We start from the raw sequence: 21,167 nt of genomic DNA, 5'->3' as shown, positions 1-21,167 counted from the left end.
CAAGATGCAGTGATACTGTAAGCAGATGGAATATGTGTAAAATGAAAATAGCTTAGAAAGGCAAAATGTCTACTTACATTGGAATGCTGGGGTCTTTCTTTTCATGGTTAATAAGCTTAAATTGACTTTATAAGAAGATCATATTGTAAAACAAAAAATATTTTTGTGCTGAAATACCTTGCTGAACCAATGACCATATTTTCCCCAAATGGGTATGTAGAGAAGATACAAGGGAAAAAATGCATAAGCAAAGCACTGATGTTAATGCTAGGAGTTACTTGTTTATTTTGTCAATGTCTAGATTCAGAAACTACCAATTTTAGATTGGTAGTTACTGTTAGTATTTATTCGTAGTATTACTATTTTTATTAAGTCTATCTCAAGCCATATCAAAGTTGTGAAAGTATCTATCTAAATATTGAAAGTAATTTTAAAAATAATAAAGCTTTAATCCTAACCCAAACTATACTGAATTCCTAGAATAAAAAAATTCTAAACATTAAAAAATCTCTTATGGTCTACCACCAAAAATTGAAAATACCAAATATATATATATATATATATATATATACACACACACACATATACACACACATATATATATACACACATATATGTATGCACAAATATATTTATTGCCAATTCTTTTGATTTTATTATTCTATCTGACTTGTTTCCCTTCCTCTACATTATTCACTCACAATTTTAACCTCGCTCTTTAGGATTTACAGACTTACAGGCACTAGATATTGCTGCCATCAGGAAACAGCCAAAATACCACATATTTTATGTTATATTGCCATGACATAGAAAGAGGGTTATGTGTGAAAATATGCATTTCCAATACATATCAGTCAGTTTTACATCAATTTTCCATACACAGTTGCAGCTAACAGACTATCTTTTCATTTGTGGGAGAGTTGTCATATTTGCCATGAAGTTTCTTCAAAGAGAAATATGACACATTTCCTTTTCTTACTTGGATATCACAGTAAATACAGGATATTCAAAGCATTTTCTATACTGAGACAGAGCATAATTATAATTCATCACATTTGGCTAGAAATCAAAATAGCTACCCTATCCCAAATGTGAAGACAAAAAAAAATTCACTTTAACTTAAATAATTACAAAATTTTCAGCACAGGAGACAATACATCAATTTCTTGACACTTTCTTCAAATTGGCTTTTAACATGCAAACTAAAAGAAGGTAATTTTTCTTTGCCTTCACAGCCATCCCTTTATAGTTTACTAATATTAAAGTTTCATTAAAATATTGTGCATTAAATAAATTCTCCTTCCCTAGCAAAAAATCTACAGCTATTTAAAGGCAATTGTAAATGTTTCAAGCAAAGCTAAGACATATCAAGTTTTTACTTTCACAGTTACTTAAATCTGATTTTGGTTAAAGTATATAAAGTTTAATTAAACCAAGCTTAATTTACATGTATTTTAAGTATGCGCTTATCACCTTACATTGACAGTCCAATAAAAACTCTGGCATATGAATATCACAAATAATCAACTTTAGCAAACCTTGGCTGTACCAAGTCATCATCAAATCTCCACATGTATAACATATAAATGTTATGATAACTTTGAATCATTTCAATCTGCATAATGAGACTCCTAAATTCAGCAAATAATCAATAATGTATGCAATTCAATCTGATAGCTCTTTTTTACCCCCAAAAAGGAAGATTAAATGAAGCCCTTAAACAATAACTAAACAGGGCTTCATCGCTGTGGTGTCCAGTATAAACAGAATAGTTCTAGGTTACCTCTTCAGGGCATAGAAAAATGAATTTCTTCTCACTGCCCAGTCATGAGAATAAATGACTGATATTCATTTGGATGACATATTTTCCTACCTGGAATATCTGCTGTGAGTACCTGAGATCTATCACTGCTCACTAGAAGCCATTATTGGCATACTCATTTTCCAGCAAAGCCTGTTCTGTTGTTAACTACTCCAAGCACTCAACACATGAGTTTTGGAATCTCTCTACAGCTTCATCTTCTAAATGTGCAGAAACAGTTAGTTTCCATTTATGTTCTTTTATGATTCAGTGGGAATACTATATAAAGAATAACTGACAGAATGCTCTGTTAGTATGTAAAAGATTACAAATATTACTAAATCCATCCAACAATCTAGATTGTGTTCATGATGTGATGAAAATATATGTCCATGGCCTTTTGATTCTTCCTTCAGTCACAATATTCACATGTAAATTAAGGTTTTTGGCTTTTCTAGGATAAGCCAACTACAACAGACAATATTCAAATATTTTCTCATTATTTAAGAAATTAAGAATATTTATTATTTAAGTAAATGATACAAAAAGAAGGGGCCTTTTATTCTCACCTGCTAATGCTGCACCAAGACACATAATTGCATTCTCAGCCCAGTGAACCCAACCCAACTGTAATTAAACAAAGCTGCAAGTTATTAAAATAAGGATTCTGATTTATTGAATTTTTGTTGTTGGTGTTGTTAATGGTACAGGCTTACCTTCTGAATATTTTAGATGTTATACATGCAACTGTTTCAGGATTAACCAGTAATAGGAATGGTGTAGATCATTAAACATACCCTGCATTAAATTTTAAAGTACTATTTCCATTTACTTTGGCAAACGAATAATGAGGAACATATTGTGGATTTCATCTGAGAGTTAATAGGTTTATTAAACATGGAAAACTCTACTTGATATAACTGAATAAAAAATTGTTTTATTGTCATTGTAAAGGATGAAGTAAGAAAGAAATTTAATGAAAAAGATAACTAGCTGAAATTCTTCTCCCTTAAAACCACAGCTTCACCTTTTACCTTCTCAGTCTTTTTCTCTTTAGAAGATAAGGGTGATAATGGCATTATGAGGCTGTGACTAGAAAGGTCAGACAAAATACTATTTCCTGAAAACTATTATTTTTTAATATTATTACTTTGGAATAATTCAGTGGGCATTTTTTTTCCTCACAGAATCATACAGAATCAATTAGGTTGGAAAAGACTCGTAGACACACAACTCTTTTCTTGATAAGTGTGAATAGGCCATGCTTTTTTCTGCTTTTTTCCTTTATCAGAACTGCAGAGGACTTGCATCTTCTGTCCAAAGGGATACTCTCCTATGTTTCTGTCATTCATAATTGCAACTGCCTTATAGTCAAGGCTCCACTGAATTCTCTAAATTTCACTGCCATGCCATTGGACAGTTGGGTTTCTTTTTTCTGTTTTCTTTTTAAATTACATTGTGGCATTTTTGTGGGGTATCTGGTTTTTTTTTCTTTTAAAGTCTAACTTTCCACCTGAAAGTTTTTCCCTGATTCATGGATGGTACTACTCCCCTGCTGTGAACAGTTACTCTGAAGGTAATTGTCCTTTACTAACCGATATCATCTACTTCTAAGCATACTCCATACTCCTACCCTTCTTTCCAACATTTTCTTTTTAGAAAATAACTCTGAACTAATTGATTTATATAATTCTTGTTAACTGGACCTCTGATCAGTTTTGTTCTCCTTCCGAATTCCTCCAGTTAGTCAACATTATATGTCTATTTTAAGGTCTGAAAGGATGATGGATCTGACATCCTTTAAACTCTAGCCCATGTGTACTGGCATGTAAATAGCTCATATTTTATTCAAACATTTTTTGCAGAATTATATGCACTTTTGAATAAAAATGAGAATTGAGGTGATATTTTCCTCAATTTTTTTATTAACGCAACATTTAGAAAATACCATTTAATTTTTCCATCTCTGTGTTACGAACCCTTAGGTCCCATACTTCCTGTTTTCAGGCAGTTTTTCCACTCAATCTCCAAACTCCATTTTGGATCAATAGGTCACATTGCTTCATATATTGTGCAACGACAATCCTATGAGATGGCAGACTGATGCTGGATTTTCACTCATCCTTTGGTTTTTTTTGTGTCATCTTCCAGACATAGTTTTTGTTGTGTTTGTCTCTGGCATAATAAAGAGCTTGCTTAGAACCTTAGACCAGCTTTGTGTTTCTAATACCAAATCCATACATTACCATAAAGTCATTTCCCAGCTTCCTTCAAAAGATGTGCCATCTGCCTACTGAATTGTGAGAGGTTGGACCTTTTCCTTTTCTTTTTTATTTTTATTTTCCTCCCTCTAAAGTTTTCCACTTGCATTCCAGTGCAGAAGAAAAGTAAACACTGAAAAACACCAGAAATGGCAATTTTTTATTTTCCCTAATGTTACTATGGAATGAAGGGAACTCAGGAAGCGGAAAAGAAGCAGCTACCAGTCTTGTGCAATAATTTCTTCTCAGAACTTGTGACTGGCATTGCAGTTATCTATTTATCAACTAAAGAGATTAAGTCTTAGCTTGGACTTCTACAGAGTAAATAAAACGGCAAGGATATTTATTTAACCCTTTTATAGGCAACCACCATGGATAATATAAACCAACAGACATCTTTTTTTTTTTTCTGTAGAATCTAAAAATCTCATAAACTGAATTCTTGCCTATAAAACTTAAAACAAACTATTATTTTTTAACAAAAGTGAGCAAGATTACTACGCTTGGTGGCATATATGAACTTTTCTTTTGCAATTCACAATAATATGACCATTCAAGGTAGGATTGGAGAAAAAGTGTTTTCTTAAAAAGTTGGACTGAATGATGACAGATGAAGTGAATAACCTTCAACTGATATCTTTAATAGAACAGAAGCAAGTTATTACATAAAAATTAGTTGTATAATTACACAAATAATCAGATTTCTGTTTCCCCACCTTATATAAAAATAGTCTATTTGCAAGTAAATTCAGTTTATATTTATTTTTTTGCTTCCTAACTAGGTGGGACTGAAAATAAATCTTTAGGACATCAATAGATTTTAAAAATTGATGGAAGACTTTGTATTATTTTACACAACACTATTGATTTAACTATGTAGAATTGAATACCAAAGAAAAATAGATGGTATAGAAGTTTACTACTTTTGCAGAGTACAAGGAGCAATAAAAATGCAAAATAATAAAGTTTGCAAAGAGTAAGCACTTGCCAAACATAACATTTTCTTTACAGTTATGGACTTATTTCCTAAAGTAAATCTTAAAGAAACCATTCCAACTTTTGTAGCTGTGTTGAAAGTAACAGAAAAGGAATGACAAAACTAAACCAGTTGGTAATTTCTTGAAGTTTAAGCAATGTTTCACTGTCTGCCATTGCATTGCTCTGACTCCTGAAAAGAAGTTTCTCTTTGCTCTTGTATAAGGTGTTAGAAAATTAGCAAATTCAGAGATCAGTGGATCACTAAAATTTTATATAGTAGACTTAAATAGTCATAGCAGAAACTGAAAAATGCACACACATCTTACCACTAGTCCTGACCAGAACCACAGTATCAATATCATGCCCCAGTGTCACACTTCATCTGACTGAAATATAAATAAATGGGGAACAAAATCAACACAGAATATTAATAGAGCAATATATGAGATATACGCAAAACTATCAGTTTTAGGGATCAGAAATAGTTATAGAGCTCAGCATAAGGTGTGAAGAATAACGTAGAGATGTTTCTGCAATAAAGTTTCTAGTAAGACATGCTACATGCAATTCATGAGCAATTGTCAGTATTCACCATCCTAAAACCATGAAAATGTGATTATTATTACAGTGTTAAATTTGAGCAATTTTGAAAGAGCAATTTTTAGCAAAGAAAATATACTTTCGGGGGGGGGGCCCATGATGGGATCAAGCAGGAAATAAGAAAGGAGTGTGATGTTGGGGGCCTCTAGAGAAATGCTCTTGATCTTACATTGAAAGCATCTCTATTTTTGCCCACAAAAGGAGAGAAAAGTGAACTAAAGTCAACAAAAGTTCACATCTAAGCTGGGAAGTTAAGAAGAAGAAGCCAAGTATACTTCTCTCCTTGTTCACAATCTGTGAGGGAAAACATGCTTCTGGATTGAATAATCCTGTCAAAACAAAATCTATTCAGACAATATGAAGTATGGTCTTTATTAAAGCCTCAGTTTTGCCTTGTAATTCTGTTCTCAGAAATCTCAACTCAGGTTGCCAGAACTTTACTTATCTGTCCATAAGGCTACATAGAAAAGGATGCATGACAACTGAATCTGTTCTAAGATTCATTTTACACAGCTTTTCCCACCTTTCATTTTTCTTTAGAAATAAATATTTAACTTCATAACAGAGCCTGAGACAAACAGTGCCAATGCCTTTGACAACAGCATGAGAGAAAATAATTACTTTTCTCTTGTTTTCTCTGTGCTCATATACAAAATTACAGAACAAGACATCACCAAATTGCTATCCCTCATGGGTCTCTTTAATCTGGATTTTTTTTTTTTATTTTCTCTGTGGATTATGTTCTTCTCCTGTTAACTATAAATCAATAAGAACTTTCCCTTTTTGCAATATGTTCAACTGATTAAATCTATTCATGGAATTAGATTAACAGAGTTGACACAGCAACTATGAGCAAGTGTCAGATTTGTGGCCTTAGCTTCTGCAAAGCAGAAGAAGATGAGTTCTACAGGATGCATATACTGCTCAATATTGATAAAAATAAATTATAATTGGCTATTTGGGCATAAAAATGGATCAGAAAGGTGGAAAATAATTTGAATATTTTTTTAAAAAATACACATGTAAAATTTTTTTGAGCATGAATGTGTATTATTAGATGTTGAATCACACATCTTTTCATGTTCATACAGTCAAAACAGAAACAGCACTTTGCCTTCAAAAAAAATCTAATGATGATACATTAGGTTTATACTGACACCAGAAAAAAAAAATAAGGGAGTGCGAGAGGTATGGATACATAAATATTCAGAAACTTTTTCCTGGAGGGGTTTGGGAAAGGGAAGATGTAATCACATCTTAATACTTTAAATATTTTCCCCAAACATGACACATAAAGTTTTAAAAAATAACTGTCTACATAAGCAGCCATTACACAAGTTTTAAAAACTGAAAATATTGAAAGAACCACCCTGGACCTATTTTCTGCTTAGCTTTTTCTGTTGTATAATAAGTACAAAGCTAAGTATATCCTTGTCTTTCTGCAGAGAATATTGTGGTTTTGACACAGGATTTTACTCTTGTAGAAATGACAAAAAAAATTTAGCTGTCATAAGCTTAGAAGACCAGTTTCTTTCAGAAATGAAAAGCTTTGTTTTGGGGTTTTGGTCGGATTTTGGGTTTTTTTATTTGTTTTGGGGTTTTTTTTGCTTGTTTGTTTTTTGTTGGTTTTGTTCAGTTTTGTTTTTTGTTGTTGTTTTGTTTGGTTTTCTTTTTGCATTCCCTAGTAGTAAAAATTCACAGAAAAATGGTATTCAATTTTGAACTTATTAATATAAAAACTAAAAAGCTTTCATGTTCTAAAAATCAATAACTGTTTTTATTTCTAAAAGATTCAACCTTATTAATATTCCTGACAAAAATTACAATGCTAGATTTATATAATTAATATAAGAGACACCTCCAGGGTAATATATGTCAGACCTAAGCAAACCCATGCTACATAAAGTTCTCAACTTAGAAGATAAAAAATGAAATAAGAAAATGAAAATCAAGTAGGAGGTCTATTGAGAGATCAGTGGAAACAACTGTGTTGCTATTTTGCTTGCACTTTTGGAGGACAAATATTACAATTGCACTTTAGATTTTTTTAAATCTATGTTCAGGAATTCAATGCCCCATCTTCACAGAAATATACACATATCCATAAAAAAAAACTCCAAAGGATATGATTGTTTCCATTTATTGTGTTTTGGAGAGCATTTGTCTTATTTTGCTATCCCGACTCCCATGGCAATGCATCTACCAACACAGTAACTTTGGAGGAAACTCTATCGCTGACATTAGCATCTAGCCCTTATTCAATAGAAATACATGGTGAATATTTGTATATTTTTGCAATTTTTTTGGTTGGTTTTCTGTGTTTTGCTAGGTTCTGAAGGATTTTTTTGCTGTTGGTTTTCTTTATATTAAGACACATTGTAGTAGACAATACTTTTGATGTTACCTCAAAGTTAAAAAAACTTTAATGAATAGCTGAATTTATAAATTTCTTATTGACTTGAAAACCTCAACTGAAACACTTTTTGACTGAAGTCATGTAGGGCAAAGAAGCCTGCACAATCATCCAGTAGGTAAATTGCAAAGATAATTTCTCCTCAAAAAAAACACTGGAGCTGCCTAAGACTGTCTCTGATGCACCCTTTTTTTGTAACATTGGTAGAGCTAATTGTAAATTACTAATTATAGCAGGGTGATAATATTCCTTAAAGCATCGACTGTTTAAGTTCTCTTTGTTGAGTACAAAGTAAAGTTACACTAGATCCTTGGAGCTTATGGATCTGAAAAATGCAAATACTGCTGCAGATGTTGCTTTACCGGCAGATACGTGGAGCAGAAAAGGTCAGAAGCCAGAATTTATGTTCAATGGCAGTTCAGAGAAGTTATAAAAAATTTATTATGGTTTTGTTCTGTATGCACAGTGTATGACTGAATGACAAAGCTTTAGAATGTGTCTTAAATTTGACATTTAAAGAGTCAAGAAAGGATGTAACTCAATGGGCCATGTTTAGTTCTGCCTAAAGCCTTCCTAGCAAAAACATGTTATTAAGGAGAGTTCACTAATCTATGGGTTGCATAGAACAGATTGCAGTTCTTCAGCAGTTAGGCAAAATACTTATGAATGGATGTTGCAAGAAAAGTGTGGCTTGACTAGAATTTATTCAGAATACATAATGGATAAAAACATTAACAGGTTATAAGCAATGGTGAATACATTCATCTTAACCTGCTGGTATTTCTAACTTTCTACCAATATCTGTACAAAGTACTTGATTGAAATGGGTTTACTGTGGTTTAGTTATTTTAAAATATATTCACTTTCAAATCACAAGAACTGCAACAGACCACACAGAAAGTCTATTTTTTCATAATCAATGGAAAGATGAAAATTTAATGCTTTGGAGTACGAAACACAATTTAACACTTTAGGAAAAATACTCTCACCGAAATTATGATGCCTACTGCAAAACTAATCTCCATCTTGCAAATACATTTCTCAAGGAAGATTTTCTAAAACTGCTAACCATCTACATATATACATGGAGCATTAGTTTAAGAGGCAAGTCTTAGAAAAGACTGAAATCACAGGAGGAACTCCTGGGAATTTACCTGTGAATATTGCGAAGTCTAAGTGATAGGTGCTTTTTCATCAGTTGATATATGAAAGATTGACCACTGTCTTAAATGACAGTATGATATCACCTTCCTATTATGTGGAAGAGGTCGTTTGAGCTCCTGGATCCGTGCCATGGTTTTAAAACATTAGCTAAAAAATCACTAGAAAATTTACTCATTTCTTTCTGTGAGATATAGATTAGAAAAAGAGCAAATCAGGATTAAAACTTAAAAGGAATAAAGAAAGTTTATTAACGAAACTACATGAGTAAGAAACCAGAATAAAACTTCCAGAAACTTTCTTTTCCTCACTACTCAACCATTCCCTTGTTCACATGACAACATAGAGACAAAAAAAACCCCTAGTGGTTAAAACAGTCTCGATTTTGCCATAGTTTTTCATTAGTCTTTGTAGAGAAAAAGAAGGTTTTTTTCTGCTAATTTATGGAGTTTTTCACAAGAAAACTATTTTTTTCATGGCTTTCCGTTTCTTTGATGCCAGCTGCCTGGAAAACTCTGTCATCAGTTCTCTCTTCTCATTTCACATCACTCTGAGGTGTGTTATGGGTCATGAGTCTAGGAGTGTCATTTTAAGGATGAGTTATTCAAAAGCAAGTTTTTTTTTATTTGTCTCTGTGAGTCTATCTGGAAACAGAAGATTTTTCTTTGCCTCTTAAGGGCCACAGATCTTTAAGTAATACTTCTCTTTTTCTCTTCTAGCATCTCATAGGATCACAACTACTTTACTATTTGCTTAAATCTGCACTTTGCAATACTCAATTCCTCTTAAAGTACTCTTTCATGAATTAAAGAAGTTTTTTTTCAGAACATTATTGTCTATTTCTATAGCTTTCACAAAAAAATATTTCAGCTCATTAAAGTATTTCTTTATTTCTCTCTTCATCTGAAGCTTAATTCTTCGCTGTTTTTGGTTTTATGTTGTCTTTTTACTTGTTAATCACTCTCTCTTACCTTCTTCTTGGAAAAAAGATTAAATTTGCAGATTTCATCTGGATAGTAAAAGGGTTAAAGTTTTGCTCCAGCCGCAGGTGTTCACGCTGTCAGGTTTTAGTCCAGTCTCTCGGAGAAAGCTTCAGCTACCCCGGAAGCTTCCTGGGAGGCTGCAGCAAAGTCCGGCCCGGCCTGGGCCTGGGGCAAGTCTTGCAGGCCTCATCTCCGGCCCGGGGACTGCGGCAGGCCCAGCCCAGCAACACCCCCGGGCCACATAGCTCGGGCCGAGAACGAGAGCTAGCTACAGTTTTGTTACTTTTCACGTCCAGAAAACAAAAAGACAAAGAAATTCCTGAGCTTAGATCTTAAAGTAATGTTCAAAGGTTGATCTTACATTTTAATGGTCAAAACTACTGTCAATTCTCAAAAATGGCCAGTTATTGTCCAGGAGAAAAACTCCCATCAGCCTCCAGCAGTTCTAACTTCCTTAGGTGTTTCTATTTGTTTTCTTAAATGCCAATCTATCACAATCCACAATACCGAGATTGTGTCCCCACTGGAAAGTCCATTGATATTTTGGTTTAATTTAGTATAATAAATTTTTCAGATAAATTCAGGATTTGGCTTAAACACCATCAAACATTACATGTCACTGATGTAAACAAGCAACTGTCCAAAACTAACCATACATTCTTATTTTAGGTATGAATTTGTAGGAACCAACACATTAATCTGTGTTGTCTATAAAATATCCTCATCTAGTAAGCTAAAACAGTCATAACTATTTGTTATTATGTGCTATTTTTCAGTCATGGTCTGGTTAAAAATAATCTTAAGGATCCAAAGAATTGCTGCCAGTATTGAGAAGAAACAATTTCCAAAGAAGCGTGCAAGGTCTGTTTGTAGATATAAAATATATTTGGGACTATAGGTGGGAGTCTTTTTAATGTAGTTTCAAGATGGAATGAAAAAAGGACAGTGAGCTAGTTTCCTTTCAATTTACATTCAAAGCCTAGAGAAATATTTCATCCATGTTCAGAGAAACAAATACCATCTTCTAATCTCTCACAAGTGGTCAACACCTTTGCAGAATCGACTGGTGAAGTTGGAAGGCATCTGCTTATTCTCCCATGTCTCACCATCAGCAGCAGCTTCACAACATCTGTTTTACTCTTCTCTCTTTGATTTCTTCTCATATCTTTGCCTATCTTGAATCCCCGGGGGATTGGTGCTTTAAGTCTTACCATCTGCTACTTAGCCATTAAAAATGAATACAAGTAAATATTAAAGCCTGGCTGGAAAGCAAGTGTGTGTATATTCACTGAATTTAAGGGTATTTTTTAAAAGAAGAGATGCTAAGTAAATGAAATGAATAAAATTCACTCAGTCTTATTTTAATGGTATTGATCTCATGGGAAATATTTTAAACATATGTATTCAAAATCAATAGAGTTTCAAATTAAAATTAAACACAAGATTAAGGTCTGTACCCATAATCATACAAATCTCTAAATCCTGTTACCTATAAATAAACATCCAAATGTTTAATGCTTAATTACCTCAACTTTTGTCACTATATTTTGGTCTGACTCCAGGTCTCATTCTGTCTTTCCTATTTGAATTATAAGAAAGCTACTCTCAGAAGTCTGAGAAAAGTAGTTATAGGTGGTCAAGTCACTTGATTTTCTCTCAGAAAAAAAATAAATAGATTGAACTTTTTAGTACAAAACATATTTTACAGACTGAATCATTCATGTATCTCTTTTTATCTGAAAATCTCTGTTGTTCATGATGTATTGCCACCAGCAGTTACAATACTCCAATAATTATATCTCAAAGTTGTGCTCAGGTATATTTTTATTTCCTACCACAATTTATACATTAATTTTTGCTATTAAATTCTTCCTGCATTTAAAATGTGTTCTTTATTGAGTGTCTTTGCTTAATTTTAAATCTTTTAATCATGAGTACTGATCAAAATTAAAAATTTCACATCTCATAGGTTCTAGTTTGAAAATGATTTTTTTTGCAATTTCTGATAATGATTTGTACCATGATTTTCCTTCTTTTATTTTACTGTTTTTCTTTTTTCCTCTCTTAATTGGTATGCTGTCCTCTTTTAAATAACAGCAGTGGAATTGTTTGGGGAGATCATATAAAGACCTATTCAACAGTCCATCATTAATGATCAATTATTGGTTTTATTGATAAAGGGTGTCTATATTTTTTCACACAGCTTTCTACAGAAGTATTCTCCATATTTTAATTTATAGACATCATATTTCCTAACAGATAATATTTTATGCAAATAATATATCATAATACTTAGGAAAAATCCAATTGTGTATTTTACCTTAGTCTAAAAAAGTTAGTTATTACATGTTGGTGAGCTCCCAGCAAAGAGAGTTGAATCTAAATTTGTACTTTGTTAAATTGGAAACTTTATTGCTTATGGGTGGTTTTGCAACTTAGTGATCAATGTGAACAATTCAGTAGATTAGTAAATAATCTTCTGATGTGGAAAGGATTTCTGTGCTTTATTTAGTATATGCATAGAATAAACTTTAACTATTTTTATATTGACTTATGTAATTGTTGCATGACTAAAATTCATTTGCATTAAGATCTTACAACTATAATACACTTTCTTTGCTATGTTTTTTTGAAAAACATCTATGTCATTTGAAAAAAATTAACAGCCAGTACCAATAATTTTTCTATTTACAATGAGACTTAAATAAAATATTCGGAAAATGTCATGCATATAACTTCAGAGTATCTCATTAATTTTGCCAAGATTACTTCAAAATGTATTGCATTGAAAAATATTTTTATTGAGAAACTGATGACAGAAATTTTTTTCAGCTTTTTTCTGAATTAGTGATAACAGTCAGACAAATGATGGTTCACCATATAAAACCTGGAGATTTTCATTGTCCTGGTGTGATTGATATTATTGCTCTTATATGTACCTCCTTATAATGGTTGTATTATCTGTTTGTTTCTTGCTTGCATTACATTTGGTCCTGTATAGTCCAACAAAAATAAACCCCACATTTGTATGTAATTTGTATGTAATATTTAAACTATTTCTAGACAATTTAATGTAAAAGTATAGTATCAGAGTGCAAATAAATATTCAGTAAAAAGAAAATATTACCATCAAACATAAATAGTGAAGTCCTTTCTTTGGAAACTAAAGTTTATCCCTACATAAAATTGTCTTCCTCTATTGCCTCTATTGCCTTTGCTCTATCTTCAGCAATTTTAACACTGCACTGAGCCAGTAGATATTAAGACTATTTTGTTGTGTTTAGCTTTTATGTGTTGGCAGTCTGTTTTTTACAGCTTTTTAAACAGATGGTTTTATATCAGTAAAGCTTAACAAGACACAGAGCAAACAAAAATAAAACTCTCACTACCAATATTGCTTTTCATTGCCCAGTTGCTGCCAACTAAGATATATTGAACCTATCTCTATCTAAAAAGCCAACAAAAAGATGCAGTTTCACAATTCCTGAGCGTATACTTATCAATTTACAAGACTGAAAATTCTGGGAGTAAGCTTGTGAACTATGTAGTTATAGATTTCAGTCATGAACATTTACTGTAAGAATTAATGGAAAACTGACTGTTGGCATGATCTGCTGCCAGATTTGACTTCTGCTATTTTATGAATACCAATGGGAATTTCAGCTCATGAGATCTAACAGACCCTGTTTTTTGGGCTTTTTTAGGCTATTACAGCAGATTTCAGAGCATACATCATATGTACATTCTGTGATATGGCAGATACCAGTAATGATGGATAATTCTCTCTCTATTCATAATACTGGAAGCCATGGTTTTAAATAGGTTCTCAGCAATAGAAAATAATTACAAATATGGTTTTATTTTTTTGGTTTAGTTCCCTAATGAAGTAGTTTTGGATAATGCTTATAACACAATCATACATCCAAAGACATGTATTGCATTTCTCAGATTAATCTCACAGAATCCTCTTACACTGAAACAGAATCAATTCACAGTAAGATATTTTTTCTAACTTTGATGGTCCAGATGAAAATAGTTGAGCAACTGTTTTGAAAAGCTATCTGGTTTTTTTATGTCTTTCCACCCACATAATGAAAGAATAATTTAGAATAAAAAAAAAAAAAAATTTGAAACATATTAGTTCAATATTTCAGTAAAAATCCTTAAGTACCAATGGAGAAAAGAAACATATCTGCCCAAAATCGTTTAGTACCAAATAGTACTGAATAAAGTAGGTCCTTCACTTCTGTGGTTTCATAAAATTGTAACTCATGTTAGATGGGATGTTCTGTCAGACTATAAGTGACCTAAAATACATATTGTTTAACATGTGTTGACACATGGATGTGAGATAGCATGATGAACATATGTATCATAGCAGAGCTCATACTTAGAATTCATCTGCAGAAGTCCTTTTACCTGATAAATTGATAAAGAATCTTCCTCTAAGTTTAACATTAAAACTTTCAAAATTATTCCTTATAACTCTTTGAAGATCACCTTGAAAGTCTTGGGGACTTTGTGAAATATTTCCCAAGTTCTAAACATAGCTGCCAGTCAACAGTCATATACTTGCATTTGACACAGATATAACTAAAAAAAGTCCTCCTAAGTCTCGATGGAGTTACTCCAGATTTACACTAGCATTCCTGAGATGCACAGAAGTTTGCATCTTTTCCTAAGTCTTGAAAAACATCAAAGACTTAATTTGCAGCCTCTAATTTCGGAATTGCTCAGGGAAATCAGATGATCTAGTCACAATATTGCAAAGAGGGAAAACACAGGAGTTCAGGGCCCCGTTAGCAGACATACAGGACAGCTATTCCCGTACTCTTCGTGTGCTGTGGCAATTCTTGCCTGAGCAGTGCCAGGGACCTTGAGAAGTAGGCCAATTTCTGTGTACACAGAGAGTTAGCAAAGCTTTAACTAGCACAGCACTTCATTCAAGAAGTCAGCTTCAAAACTTCATTTAAAATTATCAGGGGCACATTATCTGGGAACACAAGAAGAAGCAATTATTGGTTTAATTAGCCTGCATTCACCACATTGTGCTGCTTCTCTTTGTTGGATTGCCAGGCAATTTTGTAAAATCATTAAGCAAGGGAACTATAATTCCACGATGACCTAATCTGCAGCTCCATCCTATCACACTGGAATATTTTAAAGTTATTTATGACTGTCCTCAATAAACGCAAAGTCCATTGGGCAAGAAACACTTTGGGTCCTTAAAATTCCAAATGGCTTCCCTTACTGAAACGTTTTTGTTGAGTTCAGTCATATGTTTCTTTCTATGCTTGAAAGAGAAGGTTTGCTGTGAAAATAATTAAATGTTACTATGGAAATGCACAGGACACACAAATAAATATCTTTCTGTCCCAGGGGAAATAAAAACAAAACACAAACATTTCATTTTCATTATAACCTTTGATAAAATGGGCATGAAGGAAAATTCATAACAGTGTAAAACAAACTCAAAACATATGATATAGATATTTTTCCTGAGAAAGAAATTGAGTAAATAAAATTATTTATCTATCTATCTGATGTCTCAGATCTTGACAATAGGAAAGATTTAGAAATGGCATTTTATTATGTCCTGCTTTCATCATCACCATCATCATCATCATCCCATGAGGTCTATGTTCTTTCACTGCACCTTTGACACAGGAGACTAAAAAAGGGCTAGATTTAGAAACTATATGTCTTCATACCTCTTAAGCAGTAATTTAGTATAGTATCATTGTCTCCCAAAATTACAGAGCTTCATCATACAGCATTCAGAAAGATTGCGTATGAAACACTTGGAATAAATTAAAAGATGAAAATATCAGTTAATAACCCCATATATGAAGATACCATTTGCCTAATTAAATTATTTCAGTAGTCTGAAATAAATCTGTGTAAAAAGCTATACCTTCTACATATGCTTGGCTAAAAAGAAAACTGATTATGAAAAAAAAATGGCACTTTTAATTCCAAAAGGAGTTTTCTAAGAACACTTTTCTAAGCCTTATCTACTTTATGAGTGAGATAAATTAAAAATTCAATGCCAATTTAAGAGTTATGTTAAATATAATACAGAAAGGCAATTGATTTTTATAATAATTTTGTGTAAATCAAATAAACATGATTTATTTGATAATAAATGATAATTTATTATCATTTATGATAATACATGATAATACATCATTAAAGAAACAGATAACTTGACCAGAACATTTTACTTTACTACTGCTCTCAGCATGTTGACCTGGAGCAAATACACAGAACAATTAACTATATCACCTACTCCTGATACAGCAATGTCAGAATTTTAAACAGTTTCTGAACATCCAAAGGCACATACTTTTTAAAGGCAGAAAGGAAAAGGGTATGAGTATGTCTGAAACTTCTAACTGTTCCTAACTATGGAATTATTTAAAACTTTAAAAATCTGGTTAGAGCTACTTATATCCACTGTAGATAAACGATAATGTCTTCATAAATGTTCTTAATGAATTAAGTACAACCTAATTTCTCCATTAAATTTTACTTATAGCACTTCAGGACATGAAAATCGTTTTTTTTACACTATACACTAAAACACTGAAATGTGTACTTTAATACATGGTTCTTAGTCTTATATTGCTTCATTTTAGCCTGGGAAATTAAATAAACATTTAGTTTAGGCTTTCATAATGGTTTACATTTTAAAGTGATATGTGGCACTATATAATGCAATCAAAGAAAACTGCAGTCCATAAAACTCTTAACAAAACAACAAAAAAACTGCAAATCACAGACCTCACTACTGCAAGAACAAAAGAGAAATGAGGCACTAAAGCGGTCAAATGTCACATAATCATCCTGGTCAGAGCAAGAATTTTAATATGCTCATCTCTTATACTTAGAGATGAAGGAAAACTATAAAAATAATGACATATTGTTGTACTGTTTTTGTATGAAGAATTCTAAGGCTGTTTAAATACACCTGAAATAAGCTAATTCATGCTTTCAAAAGCTGTAACACAGTGAAATGCAAGAGAAAACCATAAACAAGAGGAGCTTCTGAAGGACAAGTGGGGAAATGACAGAATTGGATAAGTAATCCACAAATGTGGAAATGATTAACTGCCAGCATTGCAGAAAATACTGGGGAGGTTCTGGGAGAAAAACTGCAAACCAGGACTCTCAATTAATATTGAAACCTTTCTTTTCACACCTTTCAGACACCTGCCTCCCAGTTTCATTTTCCTAGCTCTTTCTTCTCAATAGCTATGTCTATCTATACTACCTTTGTTAATCATGGTCAGTTCAGCCACAAGTTTACCAGTGCAAGTGGATTGCTTGGTTTCTTACCACTTCAGCTCTTCATGCACTGCAGTTTGGCAGTCCTGGACTTGATCTCTACAATTATTTCACTCCTTTTTTCCTTGACGTGCAAACCCTATCATGTCATCTCAGATGACTTTTTGAAATCTGCACTAACATCTCTTTTTTATCTTGTCAAAGCAACTGTGACAAAGAGTGGCCTAAATCAGATGACTTGCATTTCAGTATGATGAGAGTTGGGTGATCCAACTTTTATCCCTCATGTCATAGGATTCTGTGCCCTTCACAGTTGCAAGGACATTTACATTTTTCTCAGACAATAAAGAGCATTGCTTGTTACAATTTGGCTTCTTTACCTTTCATTGCCCACATTATTTCTAGTGGAAAGAATAACATCCCTAGGTAAGATCTTACTCTCATACCCTCACATCAATGGGGTTGGCTTTTTCCCTATGAATGCCTTTCAGTGATGCCCTATCTGTGTGCCATTTCAAGGAGTCATTTTGGTTTAGCAATTAACTTTTGAAGCTCAGGCATTCTTTATGTTGTCACTCACAGGAAACCAGTTTGCTGGGAGAAGGTACACCAAAGAGGCTGGGAAAGAGGTGAATTCTCAGTCTTGTGTTTAAGGCTGCGATTGACTATGATCTCAAGAAATCAATGAAAGTTGATGCCACAGTCATGCATACACTAGCCTTTAATTTTCAATAATTTAAATGGTGTAAAGACAATTCTTAACATTAAAATCAGTAACCTGATTTTTTATAAAGAAATATTTCCCATGGTGTATGAGGACTGAATTAATGATTTAAATTGACTGCTTGCACAGATGACTTTTAGATAAAACCTACTAAGAAGCATATTATTTCCATGCATGGCAATTTACATGTGAAATTTCCATTAGTGATAATGGCAGTGGCACGTATAAATCTCCAGTTCCCTTTAACATTAATTGCAGTCATCTGTGTAAGTACTTGGATTTTCAATGACATTATACCCGTGGCTCTACAAAGTCAGAAGGTATCACAGCCTGGAGAGAATAAACATTAAACACTGTCATTACTGGTGGCAGGTAATAACTAAAATCTGTATCTGCATCATTGTTGAAATATAGCATCACATAAATGTGAAAAAATACTAACGAAATACGCTTGCCTAATTTACTAGGCTCTTAAAATAAAACTAGCTGACAGAATTCTGAATTAAGCTGATTATAATTTTAAGCATGCTCTGCTAATACTTTGAAAGTTACTAATTGACCATTTATTGAATAGGTATGTCGAATCCACTTTAGACTTTGCTAAGTCTTCAAGAGGTAATGTTTGATTTCTTGTATGGGTTTTTGTGTGAACTTTTGTGTTAATTTATTAAAACCTGTAGTTGTCAAATCATCTCTCATGAAAAATCACAAAGTGATATTTAAAAGAAAATAAAGCAAAACTGCACTTGATATCTTTACATAAGCATTACATGAAATCTGTTTTTTATTTAGCATTAATTTTACAGTATATTAATTTTGAATCAGATAAGGAAGCACTACCTGATTATGATACAAACAAGAATTATCTGTTTGCATTCAGTGTCCGACAGCCAAGAGGGCTCATCCTACTCAAGTTTCCAGGAATGAACAGTGGAGGCAGAGTGCTTTTACAGTGCAAATAAGAATTAAAAACAAGTTAATTATTAGAAAAACACAGAAACAACAACAAAAAATCTTTTCCAGAATCTTATGTAAACTCATATTATAATAAATTGACTTGTTGCTTGAGGTGTTTGCTGAGGTGTTTCTTAGAACTTGAAGGAATTTTAGCACTGTACCTATGACAGAAACTACTCAAATGAAGTGCAAAACAACACTTGTTTCATTCTTCATAATAAAATCCTCAAACTACAAAATTGAGTATGAGTGGAATTATTCTGGATGATGTATGACAATCAAATTATTATCTGTACTTTGAACTAATTGAAATTAGGCCTTACATACACTTGTAATTTATCATCAATACTTTGATTCTGAAATGCACTGTTAGAATCAGTTACTAAGATGAATGCCTTCTCATGTAAGGCTAAAGTGTAACAATTAGTTAGTAATGCCAAATATCTAGAATTATTACCTGATGGTGCCTATTTCTCCTTGTTGACTCTAAGAAAATCTTGAGCAAGTATCAGAATTTGACAGCAATTTTTGGATGTCAATCACCAGACAAGAGAACTGCCACCCTTCTTTTACACCTAACATCCATCAGCAGAATTATTATTTTATAAATAGTTATTCTAGTCCTCCTGGGGCACATAAAGTCTTACCAGAGAAAGTCAGTCTGGGTTCTTCAGTTGTCTTCTTTAACTACATCTAAATTTATCTTCTGCCCGCAGCTCCACGCTGCTCAGAGATAACTCATCAGACCTCTGACAGAGCCATGCTGGCAAGTTTTACAGCACACCTATCTTTAGATTAGCCTTAACATTGAGTTAAATTGCATCAGAAGTCCTGTCTACCTCGAGGTTTATTCACAAGATTGGGATTACATAAGGTACTCCTGGTTAAAGGTACTGCTTCTGTGTCTTTCACATCCCACTCTACAGAAATACCTAGAGGAGAAGTGGGATAGTTTAAACTTATCATAAGTGAGAGTCCTCAGCAGCCATTTTTCAGCTCTGAAAGGCATTTGTAGACATAGTGCACTGTGAGCTAGGACAGCATTAAAGCAGTGACGGCCACGTGCAAGGCAGCACAGTAAGACTCCGACAGGTGATGAGCCAATACCTTTTATCTGACTGTCCCACCCCATTCTGAGGGTGGTGAATACATGCACACAAATATGGGCCAGGACACTTTTAAACTGTAGTTCTAGTGAAGTGAAATTTTATCAGTTTTCGTGACAAAGGTACAATGAATCATTTTCTTGCAGCAGTCCAGTTAGTCTGGATGAAGGGAAGGGAGTGTCTGGACTTTTTTCACCAATAATTTCCAGGAATTATATTTTTTTTTCTCTCCCTCCACACCTAGCTTTTTGTTTTAAAGAACTAAAAAATATTAAATCTCTTTACTACAAGCCAGCCAGTATCTAAATAATTTTACACATTTTTTTTCATTGTGAACATTTAAGTATTTTACCACTATATTAGGATTGTAATGTAAAATAGAAAGTAGTACTCATCTGTCCCTGTTCTGTTTAGAATGCAACTATTAGTTGTGAAGTAGAACTAATTATCTGCTAGCTATATGTTTTTTTATATTGGCATGCAATGTAGATGGAGATAAATTTATGTACTTGACACACTAATACCACTTCAGTATCTTATCAACTGACAGGAGGAGTAGGTAGGGATTTTTACACTTTAAAAGGTAGAATTGCATTTCCTACTTTTCTACTTTCATAAGTTACATCAGTAGAAATGTAGTGAGATTCACAGCAAGAGACAGAGAGGACTGTATTTTTTCAGGGGAGAAACAACGAACCTGTAACTGATCAAATATTTCCTCCCAGTAGACAAAAAATTGTAAAATTGAAGGTGGTTTTCTTTTTTGTTTTCCTTCTACACAGTAAGAGATGGTAGAATATAAAATATTCTTTACGAATGTAAGAGGAAATACAGAATTTTAGTTTTGAGTCATTGCAATGATTTTACCCATTTCCCTTAGGATTTTTTAAAATTTA

The 21,167-nt window shown here is 32.9% G+C and overlaps 1 long non-coding RNA gene across 1 annotated transcript; it reads right to left on the bottom strand.

The window, feature by feature from the left end:
- Positions 1–3,448: 3,448 nt before the first annotated feature.
- LOC147653256 (uncharacterized) lies at positions 3,449–10,651 on the bottom strand. The gene is made up of 2 exons (XR_015287238.1): positions 10,186–10,651; positions 3,449–5,426 (listed from the first exon to the last, which is right to left on the bottom strand). It is a non-coding gene; the product is annotated as an uncharacterized LOC147653256 (long non-coding RNA).
- Between the last annotated feature and the right edge of the window lie 10,516 nt (positions 10,652–21,167).

Source organism: Cyanistes caeruleus, chromosome 5 (assembly GCF_971803275.1).
Source record: "Cyanistes caeruleus chromosome 5, bCyaCae1.hap1.1, whole genome shotgun sequence".
NCBI classification, from domain to species: domain Eukaryota; kingdom Metazoa; phylum Chordata; class Aves; order Passeriformes; family Paridae; genus Cyanistes; species Cyanistes caeruleus.
This window is presented reverse-complemented; position numbering and strand designations above follow the sequence as displayed.